This window comes from Pseudorca crassidens, chromosome 6 (assembly GCF_039906515.1).
Source record: "Pseudorca crassidens isolate mPseCra1 chromosome 6, mPseCra1.hap1, whole genome shotgun sequence".
Taxonomy (NCBI): domain Eukaryota; kingdom Metazoa; phylum Chordata; class Mammalia; order Artiodactyla; family Delphinidae; genus Pseudorca; species Pseudorca crassidens.
The window spans coordinates 65,426,912-65,443,016 of record NC_090301.1 but is presented as its reverse complement, the minus strand read 5'-3'; positions in this window follow the sequence as shown (position 1 = coordinate 65,443,016).

The window sequence follows — 16,105 nt, the reverse complement described above, 5'->3', positions numbered from 1 at the left end:
GAGTATACAGGTCCAATAAATAGTCAGCCATGTTGTTCCAGAACTCAATCCATTAGCCTGGGTTGGAAATAGTAACTTTGGAGTCACAAGCACAAAGAACTATTTGACACTGACCAGGAAAATTTCTACTCTTAATAGGTTAATAGCCTTTAAGACTTATATGCAAATTACCATAATTCAAGGGATGATATAATTACTTGAATGGAAGTATTTCAAAAGTACTTTAGAAACACAAGGAAGTAGAAGTGGGTTGGAGCTAGTACAAGAAAGATAAGTCAGAATTCTGCAGAAGTACATGGTTGAATGTGTATTTCTCAAGGCTGGACTGTCTGAGCCAGGATATCTTCTTTTTAATCCTGACTTCAAGACTTAGAAGCTGTGTCACCTTGGTCAAATTACTTAATTGGGCATTTCAATTTACTCATCTGTAAGACGAGTATGAAAAGGATGATGGAGACTTAAACGAATCAACAAATATAAACTCTTCAGAACTGTATCTGAAACAGTAAGACCTTAATAAATGCCTATGATGACTGCTGTTATTATCATTATTAATCAGGCAGAGGGAACAAAGTGAACCAGGGCATTGATGCATCAAAACATGCAGAACAAGTTAAGGAAATGAAGAGAGGTCTATGGAGTACTTGGTAGCCCTAAACCCAGGAATAGATGGTATGAACCAGAACTTGCTAGCAGCAGAGTAGTGGTGACAGGCATTCCCCCTTCTAAGGGAATCCTTTCAGCAATTTTTATGCCATCATGTAGTAGGAAGAGTACTAGTAGGAACCTTAAGAAACCTATATTTCTGTCCTGGCTCTTACTCTTGTCACTTATGAGACCCTGAGCAGGTCACTCAGCTTACCCTGGTGCCAGTTATCCCACCTAGAAAACACAGAATTTAGATGGTGATCTCTAAGTTCTTTTCTGGTCTAAAAAGTTAATTTAAATAGCTTTTCTGAACCAGTAATACTACCAGAATATGTTTAACTTGTTCTGAATAAAAAGCACAGTGTCTGTAAATGATTATTTCATAAACCCTTCAGTATTACTTGCTAGTGAGACGGCTTTTTGAAAAAATAAAAAAAACCCAAATGGGTCCATTATTTGGAACAAAAGAGGAAATGTACGTGTTCTAATATTCATTCTCACTTTTTTTCTTTTCACGAGAATCCCGGGTCATCTGCCCAACTGAAAAACCATATTTACTCAGTTTTCCTCATAGGTAAGGGTGTGACTAGTTTTGACTAAATAAAGGTAAGAAATGTTAATGGAACTTCCTTGCAGATGCCTGGAAAGGGAGAAGTTGCATCTTCCCTTCTTTCTGTTGCCTTGAATTTGGATATTAGCACTCCAACAACCGTCCTGGACTATAATGTGAACTTCTGGTTGGAAGTCAGAAGTAACAGAGCAGGACGAAGGATCTGGGTGGATATCCACTGACTTTGTGCAGCCACTGGACCAGTCCTAGATGTCTATCTTGGCCTTCCATTAAGCGAAAGCATAACAACTTGAAAGTTTGAGCTACTGTGTTCAGGTCGCTATTATTAGCAGCTGAATCTAATTCTAAATGACACGAAAGCAATATCGACTACCTATCCAATCAAGTGATATTAATTTGATTCATAAACTGATTAATGCTGAATGAAATTATTCTTAATAACATCATATACAACATTGAAACACATTTTACATGCTTCTGTTCTTTTACATTTATCAAACTTTATTTTTCATAATTATTCCTAACTTTTAAAAATTATCTTAGTGTTTGACATGTTACCACACAGGTTGGTTTCCTCAAAAAGCACAGTTCTTATGAAATGCAGAGGGCTATAAAACCAATCGCATAATTGAATAACTTTAACACCATAATTAATATTATTTTTCCAAAGAGAAGACGAAGCACAGAGCAACTAGATCTTAGGTGCCATTTGAGAGGAAGTTCAAGGTACAGCAACATATCAGTTTCACTTATAAGAAAATCTCAAGGACTATACCCATGAATCCAGAGATAATATTTTAATAAGATGCCAAAAATTATAGTGCATACAGACCTTGGTTCAAATGGTCTGCATGCAAATGGCTATATTAAAACATTTTTTCCTAATTGAAGTTTTCCAAGACCAACAGTGCTAAAACCTATTTTATAGCTTAGAAATAAAAAGCCAATTTGAATACTTTAAGAAGACTACATTAATTACTATCTACTGAGGCTCAACAATTACTAATCATCTTGATTTAATATGCAAATCTCAGATGGCAATGATCAGACTCATTATTCTGAAAGGAACAGGGTGCAGCAAAGCCAACATTAAAATTTAACCACTACAGACTTTTAGGATGCAGCAAATACTTAAAAATGCACCTCACCTTAACAGGGCAAAATACTATTTAGTGCCTTGAACACATTCTGCTTTTCATGACTACATTTAGGATAATCAAAAAACCCTATATCGTACATATTCCAGGCATGAATTATCCTGGTTTGTGTTGGGTTTGTTTTGAGGCTTACTGTTTGGGGACATGGTGTTTTTAAGGCTGTGACAATTAAAATTCCGTGATGGGAACAGGTGTTATTTAAGTTTTCATTTGCAAACCAACCATTATAAACAGAGTGGGAAACATGGGTAAGATTCTAGAGAAGTTCTCACAGTTTTTGGCCATGACCCACAGTGCAAACTATGTTGTACACTGTGGCTGAGTATACACATGTTCACTTATATTTAAAACAAAGTTTCACAAACAATATATATTCCTACTGTTAAGTAATACTCACAGGAGGTTCTCTCTTCTAGTCTACCGCTCACTGTCTTTGTGTACGTGTGTGTGTTAAATCTACACACTACAACTCACTAATCTCATTTAAAAATACTACTCTACAGTGACTGGAGCTTAGAGGAAATCTAAGTCAGACCTCTCAATTCACAAATATGGAAACTGAAGTGTCATCTAGAGGGTGACTTTGTCCAAGATGACAGAGCTGTGTAAAGCAGAGTCAGGACGAGGACGAAGGTCTGCTCATCCCCAATGTAGAAAGAAAAGATAATGTTAGATAAGGGATGTTCATGTTTTTAAAAGTTCAAAATGTAGAAGTATATGGCTTAGAGTATGTACCCATCACAAAGGTCTTGGCATCTGAATCACCGGTTTTTAACTGATGACTCATTTGGCTTTGTTCAGCAGGCTTGAGTCTAGAAACTCAATCAGCAAGTAGTTGATCTAGTAAACTGCCTTTGTAATTAAATAAAACAATCTCCAGAAACTTAATTGAGGAATGTCTACCCATCAGTAACACCTAGAAGCTACAATTTGTTGGGGTGCTTATGTCACATTTCTGTCACACTGCTCTTTGAAAATCAAATTTAAAATAACAGGCAGGTTGCTTTTAACTTCCTTAAAGGCATGCACAAGTAATTGCAAACTCTCTGATACTTAATGTGTCAAAGAAAAGGCTCATTTCGTAGGCAGTAATCTTTTATTGATAGGAACATAATTTGGGAATTTCTAAATTTGTAATTTGGACTTTAATTAAAGATTAGTAAATATGCAAAAATAGGTGAGGACAAGAGAATATTAAAGAAATACCTTGGGAAGGAAACATATTTTGTTGAAGTACAACAAATCTATTGGTCCTTGTATTTTTACAGGCCCCCACCCCTAAGTGTAATGAATTTATGAAGATGGAAGAGAAGCTTATTAAATCTATTACTTTTCATCCCAATATTTGATATCGAGTCTCTATATTTAAATAAAAAAGAAATATATTAACAACAAAATTGAGTCCCTTGCATCTAAGTGTCTACTCAATAAGTATTGGTTAATGAATTGTAAATTCACCACTGCAACGAAGAAACTTGATGTTAGTATAAAAATCATCTTAAGATGACTTTTATTCAAATAACGTCTATATAATAATATGGCAAACATTTTAAATGAGAACGTTAGTGAGGAATATAAGTACATACAACATCTCTTATGATATTTCTTTTTGAAACTAAAGTCCACTGTCTAGAGAGGTAGCATATTACAGCTAGCAAATCATAAGCACTCTTGTGACAAAATCACAGGTCCAAATGTTGGCTTCACACTGTCGTATAAAGAGCAAGTAACTTATTCTCTCAGATACTCAGGAATTCTACATCCCATATCAGTGGTGAGGAACTTATCTGGCTAATCTGTTAGGAAGAAGGCATGAGATAAGCATGTCGACAAACTGGTTAGTTTTATTCTACAGCATTACAGCAAAAAGAGAGAGAGGAAGAGAGGAAGAAAGGAAGGAAGGAAAGAAGGGAGGGAGGGAGGGAAGGAGGGAGGAAGAGAGGGAAGGGAGGGAGGAAGAAAGGAAGGAAGCAAGCAAACAGGAAATCTGTCTCCTTAATGAAAATGAGTGAAAACAAAATTCCCCATTAATACAAACTGAAAAGAATGTACTTTTAGAAATTTTATAATTTATATCGACTGCATTTGACATGGGTTTTCTCCCAAGCTATACAATTTTAACACTGATATATATGACTTAAAAGCAAAGACATATGCATTTTACCAAATATTGTTTCCACGTCTATTCCACCATGACCTCTCATTCAGTTTTATTTTCTTTCAACTAGTACTACTGATTCTTGGTTTTCTAATTTTTTTTCTTCAGTATTTAAAATTTTTTTATTGCTATATAGTATTCCATCATATGAAAGGTTTACCGTTGTTTTTTAACATCTTTATTGGAGTATAATTGCTTTACAATGGTGTGTTAGTTTCTGCTGTATAACAAAATGAATCAGCTATATGTATACATATATCCCCATATCCCCTCCCTCTTGTGTCTCCCTCCCACCCTCCCTATCCCACCCCTCTAGGTGGTCACAAAGCACCGAGCTGATCTCCCTGTGCTATGCGGCTACTTCCCACTAGCTATTTTACATTTGGTAGTGTATATATGTCCATGCCACTCTCTCACTTCGTCCCAGCTTACCCTTCCCCCTCCCCATATCCTCAAGTCCGTTCTCTACGTCTGAGTCTTTATTCCTGTCCTGCCCCTAGGTTCTTCAGAACCTTTTTTTTTTTTTTAGATTCCATATATATGTGTTAGCATACGGTATTTGTTTTTCTCTTTCTGACTTACTTCACTCTGTATAACAGTCTTTAGGTCCATCCACCTCAGAACAAATAACTCAATTTCGTTTCTTTATATGGCTGAGTAATATTGCATTGTATATATGTGCCACATCTTCTTTACCCATTCATCTGTCAATGGACACTTAGGTTGCTTCCGTGTCCTGGCTATTGTAAATAGAGCTGCAATGAACACTGTGGTACATGACTCTGGTTTTCTAATTTTTATTTTATCAGGTTTCTAATGTTTTAGATTCAGTCCTCTCATCACATTATGAAGTTTACTTCTTGATGTACAAAAGTATACCAAGAACATGGTTTTGTGTATTTGCTCTATATCTTATTTTTATATCAACATTTCTTCATATTTTTTGACAGACATTAATATGCCAACATATTTCTAAAGAACTAATTTCTTTTGGAAACACCGCTTAATTGATAGTACCTTTTTCAGAGAAAAAAATTAAAAATACATTTCCAATTCAAGAGTAACACAGATTTATATAAAGATATGCTGAGTTACAATAGTTTATAATTTTCACAGCTCTTTCTCATATGGCAACGCTCTGAAATATAAAATGCAACTATCCTTTCCTTAATTTAATATAAATGGTGACATCAAGGTTTAGAGTTTAGTATTTGCAAAGTCATGTTGAAGGAGATATTGGAGCCATGACTAGAAGTCAAGTTTTGAGCTTTGAGTTCAGTGCCTTCCACCACTTCATTCTGCTTAAGATAGGTCATTTGGATAGTAAATGGAAGAATACGCAATAATAAACCTAAAGATATTTGCTCTCAAAAAAAAAAAAAAGTCAGTTTAGCCAATATGTCTAAATATGTACATGGGTCTCTCTTTTTTTAAGGCTCTCAGAAAGACACACTGATGAGAGTTCATGGGAATGAACGAGGTCTATCTGTGAATAAATTCTTAGTTCACCCTTGCTGTGGCAAAAATGGAACATCCAATTACAAAGTCTGAGAGGTTTCCTATAGTTAGTGGCTATTATGTTTCTTTTGCTCATGACACAATACAGAGGAAAAACTGGGAGGAATTGCTGTTTCATTTCTTTCTTATTTTCCTAATTGCCTTTTTTTTTCTAACAGCTTATATTTCAAGGAAGCCAAGCCATAATCATTTCATTAATAATATTAACCTGTCATTTCATTCAGAAAATATGAGGCAAGTTTTGATCTTAATTTTAAGAAAACTAGGAGATTCTCTCTCTTTTATTGTTTTGTAAGCATACTTGCAGAATAATGAGGTCAATACACAGGAAATGTCTCAGACTTATTTCTCTGTGTGTTGCATAAATATCTATCAAAATAATAATTAATTGAGAGAAGACTGCGTATACTTTCCAAAAATCTTGTCATGAAGATTCACTCCTTGACATTTGGGAAATGATGATGTCTTACAAATAGAAAAAAGAAGAGCAAATAAACATATATGAACACATATGTATATATATATATAATATAATAATACATTATATTTACTTTAAAATAATTTAGAATTATTGGGTTATTTCAAGTTTGTGCAGGAAACACAAATGATTTAAATCAGAGGTGGGCCCAGTCTATTCAGTCAATGCCGTATGGAGATGTTTGTGTCTGGTCACTTGCTGATACACTGGGCCAATCATGACCCCTACAACATGCCAATAGGCAATTCCTGCAGTTAGTTTTCCTGCCTTTTCTTAAGATGATAATACATATAGGATCAAGTTTGCAATCCTTATCATTAAGAAAACATCCCAGATTCATTTTTACTAGGAAAATAACAATAATAATAAAGTGAGCATCTCCTACATGAATTTATACTATCGCTAAATTTTAAAGAATCTACATGTGCAACTGTAAAACATTATATAAATTAAAAATATGTACATATAAGATTGAAAATTTAAAGACAAGAATTTTAAAAAAAGTCTTCCAGCATCCTCCTTAGATGTGCACAATCCATTTGGAGACAGCAGATTACGCCTTTCCCATGTCCAAAGCATAATTTGACCAGCTCAGCTCAGGCCTCACATCCATCACAAAAACTTCCCTGGAGAACCACGGCAAACATGTCCCATCTATTCCTACCTTCATACTGCAAAAATACTTATAGTGCACAGAGTACTTCTGGTTTTAAAACTAGCATTTTTTTCAGCATCAAGATTAATTGTAACATCTTCTGTATTACACCTTTCTAGATGCTGTGAAATTAACTACATAATTTAGCGCAGGCGAAATCTGCACTAAATGTATATTTATATGAAATAATTATAAGACTGATTTTTCTTGGTGTGGTGAAAAAGAGAACACATAAAATTTTTTGTCATATCCTTTGCTGGTTTTAGAGGAGAAAATTACGTCTTTGGGATAACCCATTTAGAGTTATGATTGGTATTTTATTTTGAAACAAAAGCAAGGAGTCTTTACATATGGAAACCCCAAGTTTTTAGGAGACATTACATATGTCAGTATTTTACAGAACTGGAAATGTTTGTGTTTCAAAAAAGAAGTTCCAGTTGATGCAAAATACATACCAGATACCTTTTCTGGGAAAGAAAAAATTTTAAATAAAATATTGCTTTCTTTTCCCCCAAGAATTTTTCTATACATTTCAAAATCAGCCAAGAGAGAGCCTTTGGATTGAGGAACATAGTTATTGTATTAGGAACTATGAGTCAGACAAACCAGCTTTTGAAGCCCAGCTCTATCATTTTCTGGTTGTGTGTGATGGACTAGTGTCTCTACTTCTCTAAGATCAAGTTTGCTCACCTAAAAAGTGGAGACGACAATAGTGCCTTTCCTCATTATGTTATTGTGTGCATTACAATAGATACTGCAAATAAAGCCATCTATTTATATAGATGACTTTATAAGATAAAGTGATGAGGGGGTGCTGAACACAAGAACCACTCAATAAAATATTAAAGCTCAAATTGCTAAGGCTCAATTCTATGCTTATGTGGATAATCCGCTAGGGTCAAGGAGGAGTGCCTGAGAGTATACCATGTCTTTTCAGGGAGAAATAAATGCTAAGTGTTCCTATATGGATCCAATCCATTGCATTAGCTTTAGTAGTATCATATTTCAATCAACCAAACTAAACTGGCACAGACACATACTTAATTGAAAAATTATTAACCACATCATATTATTTAGAATAAATGAAGCATCTTTAAAACCACATTTTGGTATATTTTTTACCTTTGCAAAGCTTTTTAGTATTATTATTTCATTTGAATCTAACAACATTGCACTGCTAAAAAGGATACCATTAACCATCACCTAGGAGTTAACAGAAGTGTGAAACATGAGAAACCACAAAGTAAAGCCTTTTGGTGAGAAGTTATCTTATGAAACTAAGGTTTATAATTTTTTACATTGGCTTAGAAAGGGGTCCTCCTAATCATCTATCATCAGATTCATTCAACCTTTTAAGAGTACTGGGCTTGGTCAAAAGAAACTAGAGAATAAACCTTAAGAAGATGTATCTGGGCTGTATACATAATCATCATACTAGCAATTCATCAGTATGTGGTAGACCTTCTATCAAAGACAAAACAAAATTTCCTATTGCTTGGATTGTTTCCTCCACTGCCAATAATATCTAATTTATTTTGAAATTGCTTTTAGTGATCCCTTTCATGTGTGTTTTATGGAAAGCCACCTAAAATCCTTTGTGCAAGCAGGAAAAACTAATCAAGATAACAAACCCAGACATGGAAATTTCCACTGCTGATGTCACAGCTGTGCCTTTAGATGAGAAAATCCAAACTACGTGGGAGGAGAAAGTCACTAAACATAAAATTCTCTGCGTCTGATGTGAACCAGGAGTGCAAGTCAGAAAGCCCTGAGTCATGCCCTTTGTTGTCTTGCCAAAGCAGCTTTTCCTCAAGGCTCCGAAAGAGAGCTCTGACCATGTTTCAGACCTCATAAAATTGATAAATTAGATTTGAGCTGATTGTATTGCAAATATTCCCCCAATTACTCCAAGAATTAAAATATCACAACTGTCATGTAAGACGGGCATCAAGTGCCCTAAATAGAGACCTCAGCTCTCATCCGTATAGAAGAATGGCCAGCAAGTTGCTGCTTGATAATACATATCTTGATTTAATAGTACCCAAAATTCTTTCATAGAATCTCTATTCTTAGGCTATCTTTAGGTCATTTCATGACAAAATTGGTACTAGGTTGTGGTGTACATAGCTTAGAAAATCGGCCAGTGATGAGAGCTTTTACAAAACTGTAAATGCCATCAGCAAAGAATATGATTTTTGAGAGTAGGTAGAGTTTGGTTGTGCTATATAAGAAAGCTAATATATACATAAAGCAGCTACTCTGTGTTAAGTACTGTGCTAGAAATGTAATCTTTTCAGAAACACTATGAATGTGTTATTACCCTCATTCCAATTCATGGAGACTTAGAGAACTTCTTTGATACTCCTAGAAAGGGGCAGAGGCAAGCTAAACTCAGTTCTCCCTGCTTTGAAAGTTTTCACCACATTGAGGTCAGTAGGCTCTTTAAAAGGTGAGGGGAAAAAAAGCTATGGAAAATGGGATACTGACTGACATAAAGGTGTAAGTTATAAGAAAACACACAATACAAATAGGTATTTCAAATCAATAGAGGAATTAAAAAACAATGAAACAAAACCCAAAGAAACAAAAAAAAACAAACAAACCCAGGTATATTTGCCAGAAGGTCCTGTTGAAGGTGAAAGTATCTGTTGCTTTCCTTCTTCCTGAGCTCCCAGAATTCCATGTTGCCGTGACTAGGAATGAGGATGATATCCTTGGTTACGTTTTCCCCTACTACCACCTCCTCCCAAAATAAAACTAACATTGCCTACCCTGTATTTTAAAGTTCTCACCCAAGAGAATATCTTCCAAAGATATAACTTTTTAGAAACAAGACTGTTTAAACACAGGTATTATGGATTAGACTTCCCAATATTACTGAAGAACAGCTAGACCTAGCACCCTCGCTAGGGAGTATTTTAAGTGCAGAATACACTTAAAATTGCCACCATGGAACACGTGATAAAGTCCTATGTCATTAGGTCTGCTTGTTGGGACTTATAGGCTTGGGAACTTCTGTCATCTGCCTTGAAACCACCAAGATGGAGAATTGTGTACTGAAATATCAGTAAGGAGCGTCTCATCTTCCTGCTCTTCTGAGCCTCTTGATTAACCTGTGCTGCTGTGGTAGATAATTTGTCTCACCACTTGTAAACAAACAAGGAAAGAAGCACCAGTGGTGCCCTGACACTTCCTCCCTCTTTCCTGCCTTAGCCAATTTCTCAAAAGGAAAACAGGGTTGGTCAGGGGATATGAAAACGGAACAGATCATCAGAAAATCTTCTCATTATTTAGGCCTATTCTTAATTCCAAAATTTAATACCAAAGATCATAAATTTTTTGCACGAAACTTTTCTCTTTTTTCCCCAAATGAATCCACCACGACTTGGCATTTCTCATAGATCTTTTCAGTCTTGCCTTCGGAAACTGGACACCTTTCATTCATCTCAACAAAGAGGATTTACTAAAACATTAAGGATACTTAATGTTTTAAAACAATTCAGTACTGTACGTATTAGACATTTTAAAGTATACAATGCTTTGGCCGTGTCAACAACATAAAGATGGGCCTCTAGGGGCATTTCTACCTAATGAATGGGCGGTGCTCAGCTCAAGCTGGAAAACAATTTACCACCTGTTTGTGAAAGATATAGCTCAGCTGCTACCTTGACAACAAAACCAAGCACACTAGTGACCTGAGGGACTGCAGAGATACCTGCTATTGTTTGGTACCGAAAGGAACTGGAAACTTACTAAACATGGAACAGGTGCAGAGAAAACTTATCATTTTCTCTCTATGGCATGGGTTCAGGTGGGAATCGAGCTCAATGAAAAGGGTATATAATATATAAATGTACACGATCAAGAATATGACTTCTAGGGCTTCCCTGGTGGCGCAGTGGTTCAGAGTCCGCCTGCCGATGCAGGGGACGCAGGTTCGTGCCCCGGTCCGGGAAGATCCCACATGCCGCGGAGCGGCTGGGCCCGTGAACCATGGCCGCTGAGCCTGCGCGTCCGGAGCCTGTGCTCCGCAACTGGAGAGGCCACGACAGTGAGAGGCCCGCGTACCGCAAAAAAAAAAAAAAAAAAAAAAAAAAATCTTTTTATGTATTACGGTGACCCTGAATCAATAAGAATGGAACTTAGAGAACACAAACTAGAAGCATTAGTACTGCAAGTCTGTCTAAAATCTTTAGGCACTGGCCTACCACTCTCTCCACCCTCCTATCCGATTTGTCCTCTCCCACTTCTTAATCTCCTCTGGGATCTTATATTTTTGGAGTATTCTCTCGTTTCCACTGACACCTACAACTCCTGGATCAAAGCATAAAATATCTGAATCACGTCAAGTAACTGTTTAAGAATACAGATGAAAATATGTTCACAATATTGTCCTAAAAATCCAGGAGGTTCATGAATCATTGCTCTTAGAAAGCCTCTGACACCCGAGGGATCTATTTTCATGCACGTGATCACACTGGGAGATCAGCCTTCCTAGGGGATGATGTACCTTATGGACAAGTTGTATTTGTTTTTCCTGGCACAGTAAAGTGTTATGTAAGTGGACCCCCAATCGAGGTGAGAAGCCTTGAGTTCTGTGCATTTAGGGTGCCTCTCAACCAAGTGTTTCATAATTAACTAATTAATGCTCAAAACACACCTGGGGCACTGTGAGTACTATTCCATCATCCTTCCTGAGTTATAAACACATTAAGGCTTTATGTGAAGTCACCAATAAATGACAACACTGAAAATAAACCCAGGAATTACTGTCTTAAGTGCCTTGACTTGACTGGTAGACTATCCTCCCCTGACCCCACCCTTCACACGCATTTGAAGTTCATGTCCCAGAATTTAAGGGATACATTCTGATCTACAGCTTATATAATGAGGTCATGAGGAGACAGAAAAGGATGAACATTTTTTTAAAACTATAGGATAGGGTTGCCAGATAAAATATGCGGTACCCAGTTGAATTTGAATTTCAAATAGACCCAGGACCTACATAAGGAACTGGCAACTTTTCATGACCATGATCCAGAGGGACTAGGCCTTTTTCTTTCAGTATAATAAGATGGTGGGTACTCAAATCAGGTGCACACGCAGGGAGAACACATGGGGGAGAGATCGCCTACTTCCCAACTGTCATGCTGTGACTCTCAGAGAGGACGCCAGGAAGCAGTCAACTCATGAGCCAATGGAAATCAGCTAAGATATCACCATGTGCAATTATTTGTTGATTATCATATGGACCGTTTTTTTACAAACTAAGAACGGAAAGGCTTTCCACTGTAAAAACTTGAGAAACAGCTATTTTCCAGCCTATATACGTCCTTCAGGTTCAGCAAACTGGTATCTATTTTTCCTATACTCTTATATTACCCTGATCACTTAAATGACACTGTTAATCAGTAGCCAGTACTAGAAGTAACAAATATCATTCACTATCTAGGGATACAGAATAGACTCTTCATATCCAATCAACAAGTCCTACTGATTATTCCTCCTAAACCATCCCTAGATTCATTCCCTTTTACATCCCCACAGCTTTTCTCTTTATTCTTTACCTCTTATCTGCATTATCACAATAGTTTCCTAATGTCTAGGTTTCCAGTTTCTTTTCCTCTAATCTACAGGCTACACATTACTATCAAAGTGGTAAATAAAAACTGATGACTTCACTTCTCTACTGAAAAATCATCGATGGTTGGTTTATGAGATTAACTACAAAGGCCTTTCTTAAGTGACCCCAGCCTCATTCCATGAAATTCAGGCCCACCCACCTATTCAGAACTCTGGCGAAGTGGCTCTGGTCCAATGGAGCATTCCCATTCATCCTTCAGGAGCCAGTCCAAGGATTATTTCACCCAGGACCACTTTCCTTAAATCTCCAAAGTAGTTACTCTCATCATGATTTGACATCTTATTCATCTTTCAACTCCCAATGAGGCACATAGTAGGCAGACAACAAACATTGATTCAATGGTTATATACTTTTTTCTCTATTCCATACTCCAGAAAAGATTAGAAAAAGCTCAAAACTCAAGATCCCAATAAAAGAAAAATGTCACAAACTTATGTAATGAGTTCTCCACTTCTCTCTCATATTTATTACTTTCTATACAATCCATTTTATTTATTTCAATTTCTGCACTGAACCACATATTTTACTTAACTACTGAGTACCTTCCCTTCATCTCCCAGTTTTGGAATATTAAAAGAAACATTCTCAATGGTCAGAGAGAATTAAAATATTGTCAATTCTGTAAATTATAATATCTCCACTACATTAAGTTAGGGCACAATTTTACTAAACACTCTAAGTAGACACTGAGGGCAGTACACTATAGGAGCCTAGAGTCATCATGTACATAAAAATGTTTCATAGTAACATGCTAGGTCTGCTATATTTTCAGTTGAAAGCCTTTCTACCAATGAATGGCTCATAGACTTGACTCTAACTTGCTATGCTATAGCTAAACTATGCTATAGCTAAACTACCAAGAACATTTATACTAGTACATCTGTAAGGTTCCTTTCTGTACGAAGATTCTGATTCCATTTTTCCTACATGTATAATTTACAGGTAATTTGAGTGTTTTACATAACAGCAGACATTATTATACAGGCTAGTGAAGACAACTTTCCAGGCACTTCATATGCGTTCCTGTCTGGTTTTGTTTGTGACAACTTTCTCTGTGTATGTAATATCCCCACCACTTGGTCTCATGATAGTAGACATCCCTATATGTGCTTTAGAACCCTATAAATATGTGCACAAAACCCAAGAAAATCAGAGCTTCACTTTCTCATCTCTGCTGACTTTGAGGATTTGGAGATTTAAGAATATGAAGAGAAATCTTGATTTGGGGGAGAGGAATTAGTGTGTATAGAGGTGTGCTCAGGAATTCACTAATGAAACTTTAGAAATGACAATTACTTTCGATCTAGTTTTTAACTGTGCTTTCTATGATGCTAGACACAATGAATTGAGTGCTCAGGGATTCGTCTGTAAAGTGAGGAAGTTGGCTATAATTTTTGAGGATACTTTCAACTTAGTTATCTATGACTCCATGATTGTAAACACATGCTCTGTCAGTCATCTTGCAGTTGTCTGCTGATGGTCACCAGGGAAAAAGTGAAAGATTATTCGTCATTTAAAAAGAACATTCTAGGGGTTTCCCTGGTGGTGCAGTGGTTGAGAGTCCGCCTGCCGATGCAGGGGACACAGGTTCGTGCCCCGGTCCGGGAAGATCCCACATGCCGCGGAGCGGCTGGTCCCGTGAGCCATGGCCGCTGAGCCTGCGCGTCCGGAGCCTGTGCTCCGCAACGGGAGAGGTCACAACAGTGAGAGGCCCGCGTACCGGGGAAAAAAAAAAAAAGAAGAAGAACATTCTAAATGCATGTACTACCTCAAGTACGTTAATAGCAAGTACACTAATATAACATGGGCAGCATATTATTAACCAAAAGATGGTTATAACTAAGAGTAAGAAACAGGAATCTCTAGAACTATAAATATAGTCAAAGTCAATGCTATTTGATGGTGATATTTCTTTATAAAGCTAAATTTTCTTTAAATGTTATTTTAACATAAACTTATTTGGAAAGCTAAGAGGAATCTGCATGAACACAGACGCAACAAAATTTTTTTTCTAAATAGATATTTAAGATGTGTATACCTAAAGTGAAAAAAAACCTAATTTGGGGACACAAAAAGCTTCCGCTGGAAGAATTTTTAAAAAATAACTGAACTGTGAAATGCCTAAGAAATGCAGAACAACAATATAAAACAAAAACAGTGTGGGGGAATGAGCAAGTCAGAAATATTTCCTTTATAATGTTTTATCAACCACGCAATTACTTTATGGTTCACAGAAAATCAGAACTGCATCAATCTTGTCACAAAAAAATGTCTCCCTGCAACTGAGCTGAGGAATTTAGAGCTGATACATGTCAAAGGTAAAAACATGTTTCTTTTTTCAAGCAGGAGAGATGGGTCACATGATGATGTTCTATTGCAATATCTTCATGGCTCCCTTGCCAAAGGGCTGATATATATTTAATCACTTTATCTAATGGATGTGATTTCTCAAGTCACAGTTACCCATTAGGAAAGCTCTTGCTCTGGTTCAGCTGAGCACTCTGATTACATTTCCTGACTGTGGTTTCAGAAAGGCAGAGCTAGTGGAGAATTCCCTGGCTGACCCGTCTATCTTTGCAATAGACAAGCAAATACAACAGGATCATCTAAGTCATTAGGCTCGTGGAATGGGTAGAAAAACCACGTGGATTTACGATGTCCAAACCTTTTCTGCCAGGTGCCCATATGGTTAACTTTAATTACCAGAGAATCGATCTTTTGGTTTTTGTTTTCAAAATGCCTTATCCTTCTCGATTAGAATGGGAACAAATCTCATTGTGGAGTTTTAAACAATTACTATGAAGCACCTCATCAGCATAGCTGATACGACCTAAGAACATATTTATATGAAAATAATACAGTGACACTTAAAAAGTCTTTTATTCCAGTAGTGTAATAATGCTTTTACTGTTGTAAGACACAGTAAAAAAAAAAGTATATAAAGAAACGTATATTATATATATAGCCTAGCCCCATTATAACCGATATTATATTATTAAATTATATATGATATCTCCTATATCAAAAATACTCTTGTCTACTGTCCTTCTTCTGCATGTTCTTAAGCAACATGTACAATGTTGAAACTATATTGACATAACTAGAAAAGAAACCTTATACCTGTAAGATGGGGAAAAACTGCTACCTTGGAATACTGGTACATTTCCTATTATAATTTCACAGATTATCAGTTTTACACAGTCCTACTTTAGATAACTTAATAGAAAATTTAAAATAGATAAATCCATACTGATTTAATGATGTACTTTTAAAGAC